Below are 5,000 nucleotides of genomic sequence, written 5' to 3'. Positions count from 1 at the left end.
TGTCCAATTATACTGGTTTCCTTCTCTTACTCTCACCGGTTGTAGGTTTAGAGAGAGAGAGAGAGAGAGAGAGAGAGAGAGAGAGAGAGAGAGAGAGCCTATTGGATGGCGGGGGTTGCAAGCTGCCTGCCGAGTGAGTGAGTGTGTGCGTTTGTCTGTTTATATGTCTCCCTCACTTGCAGGCCTTTGTTCGCCGCGCGGGTTGTGTGTGTGTGTGTATGTGTGTGTGAGTTTTTGTTGTACCATGCACTCCAGGCCGCTTCTCAAACTACCCTACTGAATCCCCCCCCTCCCCCTCTGCCTTTATTTCTCCCTCCGTTGATCTACGGTCCATCCCCCCCCCTCTCTCCCTTGTACCTTTAGTTGCACATTTATATGTAGTTAAGAGGTGCATAGATCGGCTGTTGTCGATATAGGCGAGACGGTTAGTTGAAAACTCTACTTATCCCCCTCTCTCTCTCTCCCTCCCCCTCCTTTCTCCCCCTCCCCCGTCCCACATGTTGCGATGTTCCTCCTTGCAAGGGATAGGGTGTACATACTGTCCTTCTATGTCCTTCCATCTTTATTTTCCTTCTTTCAGTATAATACCAGATCAGTTTGTCCCCAGCGATTGCTCTCTCTCTCTCTCTCTCTCTCTCTCTCTCTCTCTCTCTCTCATGTACAAGCTGCATTGACGTCCGATATACAATATTCAGGGAAATGCCCTTCTTTTTAAGGGCTCTTTTAGGGGGATAGGGTTGATTAGGGCCAAGTGGTGTGATATGAGAAGGAAAGTGAGGGAAAGAGAATTGCAGTACACGCGTTCATGTACGTTTAATTTTGCGGGCTTGTGTACATTTGCGGAGTGTGCCCTGTGTATGTATAAATTGAGGCCTGGGTACATCACGCTGCCTGAACTTGTTGCTCTGACCGACCTTTGTTTCTTTTTCTTCTATTCCCTTTTTTTAAATTTACTTCTTAAATTTTATCATATGCTGTATTACTTATCCTTTTATACTGTATTTTAGCATATATCAATTTTGTAATTTGGGACATATATTCATGTATCTATTGAATAATACATTAAAACTTTGAAAGGATCTATTTTTATTAGAGAGAGAGAGAGAGAGAGAGAGAGAGAGAGAGAGAGAGAGAGGGTGTTTTCTTCTTCTTCCAAGGAAGGGTAGAAGAAGAAGGCCTTGTTGATGGTCATTGCCAATGACTTTCCTTGGACGCATCTGCCTGCTTGGCCTGCTTGAGCCTGCCAAAGAGTGGGTCTCTCTCTCTCTCTCTCTCTCTCTCTCTCTCTCTCTCTCTCTACGGTACGCGCCACTTCCTTTATACTTAGTCTAGCTATGTCATGTTATTTTTTGCTAATCTATTAAGGAGAGAGAGAGAGAGAGAGAGAGAGAGAGAGAGAGAGAATGATATTGCTATTGTGTGGGAGATATGATAGATATCTTACCTTCGTTCTTTCTTATATTAAAGACCCGATAATGAATTTAATGATGCCGATATAATTACTATTACAAGCAATAGGAGTATTGAGATATGATCGGTACCTCCTTTAACTTATATATGTACAGCAGTTAATCTGTAATAATTTAAAGGCAACTAGGGAGACTGTTGCATTGCATAAGTTAGAGGCCGTAAGTATGCTTGTTAAAATTGGAGTGCCAATATATTTAGCCTCATCCTCCTCCTCGGCTAGTAGATATGCATTAATATATAGTATTCGAATGGCGAGAAAGATCATGTTTTTTTTTCGAAATTGCAAAGCATTCCCAAAGTCGTTTCGTGTGGCTCGAGTTAGTTCGATGGGGAGACCATAGTGGACATCAGTATTGTATAATCGATGTATTTAGCGTTAGAAGTGGCGTGCACCTGATATTATTATTATTATTATTATTATTATTATTATTATTATTATTATTATTATTATTATTATTATTATTATTATTATCTATGGAAACTATTTAGCACAGTTCGCAATGGCTTATTTTTTTCCAATAATTTCACCATTATTGGGTAGTCAAAGGTGACTTTGCATGAAATTTGCCACGAAGCTTCATTGTCACCCTTTGGGGTAAGCCAATTTTCATAAAACCGTAATTGAGTTAAAAAGAACAATCCTTAATAATCTGGAACCTCTTTCAAGTGCATAGTCACCCCCAATAAAAATTAAAAATCAATGCTTCCAGTCATACTCCATAACGAAAGCAATTACGTATTTCGTATTGCAGTTACGTCAGTCTTATTGTAAGAAGAGTCGAATGTTTGATCTTGCAAGTGATTTATGCTCCTTTTACGGGCAATTCAGGAGGAGGATTACCTCTACCGTCCTGCTTTTACGGTACAGGGCGTTTTGTGCTTCAATACCCACCCCCTCCCATTCCATATCTCCCCCCAACCCCCCTCTCTCCTGGTTCCGTGTCATTTTCCATCCCCCCCCCTCATTGAATCTGCGGCCATACCGATGGTTTGGCTGGTCAGTAGCCCTTGCAATCTTTAATCCTTAGGAAGGATTTGTATGCTTAAAACTGACGAAGGCTGCATTATTATTCCGTTGACCCATCCCTCCTTTACTATGTGGACTTCTCTCTCTCTCTCTCTCTCTATCTCTCTCTCTCTCTCTCTCTCTCTCTCTCTCTCTCTCTCTTCGCGCTTTGAATATAGCTTTCTTTCAAGCTGAACTCGATGTAGAGTTTTGATTTCGTTCTATTAATAATTACAATTTGTTTTTTCACATATGCCAAGTAGTGGTGTTTCCAATATGGTCTTCATTATTATTATTATTATTATTATTATTATTATTATTATTATTATTATTATTATCATCATCATCATCATCTAAGCTACAATCCTCCCTCTCTCTCTCTCTCTCTCTCTCTCTCTCTCTCTCTCTTTGCTCTTTGATTGGAGCTCTCAGACACTCTCTTCTTTAAAACTCATAGCCGCGGATTTTTCGAAGACTAGCGTTTTGAAATTGCTATTTCTATTTTCCCCTTAATGTTATCTCTTTAATAGCATTTGAGATCTGGGTTTCCTCTGTGGCTAGCGCTATTTCTGTTCTCTCTTTAGTTTATTAGCTGTTATCATTTTTTCATTTTTCAACGCTAAATTAATTTTCTTGTTGCTCTTCACTCTTAATTTATCGTATTTTTAAGTCCTTATTTTATTAAATCGTTTATGTACAATACTCAGCTTTTTACTCCAGATTGCATACTCTCTCTCTCTCTCTCTCTCTCTCTCTCTCTCTCTCTCTCTCTCTAACCTGTTGCACATTTCCGTCACATTCGTAGTTTTCATTTTTGGTCTGGGGGCGACGCGCAATTTTGTTTGTTCTCATCTTCTCTTCATATCTTTGCTTTGTTTCCATCTTGGTTACTCGTTTTCCTTCAGTTTAATGTTTCTTTAATCTTTATTTTCTGTGAAAGAAAAGAAAGCAGAACTTGCTATAGAGTTTTTATTTTGTTCTAATAATTGTAAGCAAGATTTATTTTTCACATATGCCAAACAGCGGTGTTTCCAACCTCCTCTTCATTATTATTATTATTATTATTATTATTATTATTATTATTATTATCGATAATAATAATAATAATGATAATAATAATAATAAAGTTATCTAAGCTGCAACCCTAGTAGGAAAAGCAGGATGCTATAAGCCCAACGGCTCCAACAGGGAAAATAGCCCAGTGAGGAAAAGTCATATGGAAATAAATAAACTATATAAGTATTGAATAAAAATAGCCCAGTGAGGAAAAAATAAGGAAATTAATAAAATATATATGATAAGTAATGAATAAAAAATATCCCAGTGAGGAAAGAAAATAAGGAAATGAATAAACTATATATGATATGTAATGAATAAAAAATAGCCCAGTGAGGAAAGAAAATAAGGAAATAAATAAACCATATGATCAGTAATGAATAAAAAATAGCCCAGTGAGGAAAGAAAATGAGGATATGAATTAACTATATATAAGAAGTAATGAATTGAAAAACGTAAAATATTTTTAAGATAAGTAACAAGATTAAAATAGATCTGATATATATAAACTATCAAGGACTTCTGTTAACCTGTTCAGCATAAAATATTCGCTGCAAATTTGAACAAGTTCCACCGATTCAACTGCCAGATTAAGGTATTATATTAAGAACAAATGAACCAAGTATGATGAATCTTTGTTCGATTATTTATTGATAATGGAGGATTATATCCAATGTTGAACTGAGGTTACTAAAATTAATCATATTGGTTGAAATATACTGTGTTATGTTTCTTAATGAATGGTGGAATTAGTGTATTTGCTATTAATATATATTTATTTTGAATAATTTCTATATTTATTTCATTGAAATGTGCTCTTTTTGAATAGTGCTTTAAATGGGTAAAATAGCAATGATCCAAGTTATTCTGTATATACAAAGTCCATTTAAACAATTCCTTGCTTTTGATTTTTTTTTTTACGTTTAAACAATCATATCTTGTCATTTCCCTCGGTTGAATTTAGTTATAACGTGTTCTAACGCTTTATTCAATTTTTCATTTTCCTTTTTTTCAGTTTTCTATTCATCGGTTTTTTTCCTTTTTATTTTTCTATTCATCGGTTTATTTTCATTTTTATTTTTCTATTCATCAGTTTTTTCATTTTTATTTTTCTATTCATCGTTTTTTTTTTTTTCATTTTTGTGTACCTTACTTAAGTCAATTATTTATAAGAATTATTTATATTATTTTTAGGCTTTTTGCAAAGATGAATATGAAGGAATTATTTTCTCCCTATAGCAGACTATCACTGAACTTATAATTTATTATTCATCCCAATATTAAATATATCACGAATTCACGCTTCAGAAAAAAAAAAAAGTATTTGCATTATAGCATTTGTACATAGATAACCAACGTACCCAGCTCGCTTCTAGGACTAAAAGTCAAGTGCGTGTCTGGTATCACATTGGCACTATCAGTAATTTTTTTTTTCTTATTTACGTAATGCCGTAGAGAGCTCAGGGAG

Source organism: Palaemon carinicauda, chromosome 41 (assembly GCF_036898095.1).
Source record: "Palaemon carinicauda isolate YSFRI2023 chromosome 41, ASM3689809v2, whole genome shotgun sequence".
NCBI lineage: Eukaryota > Metazoa > Arthropoda > Malacostraca > Decapoda > Palaemonidae > Palaemon > Palaemon carinicauda.
The sequence above is the reverse complement of the archived record's forward strand: the minus strand, read 5'-3'. Positions refer to the sequence as shown.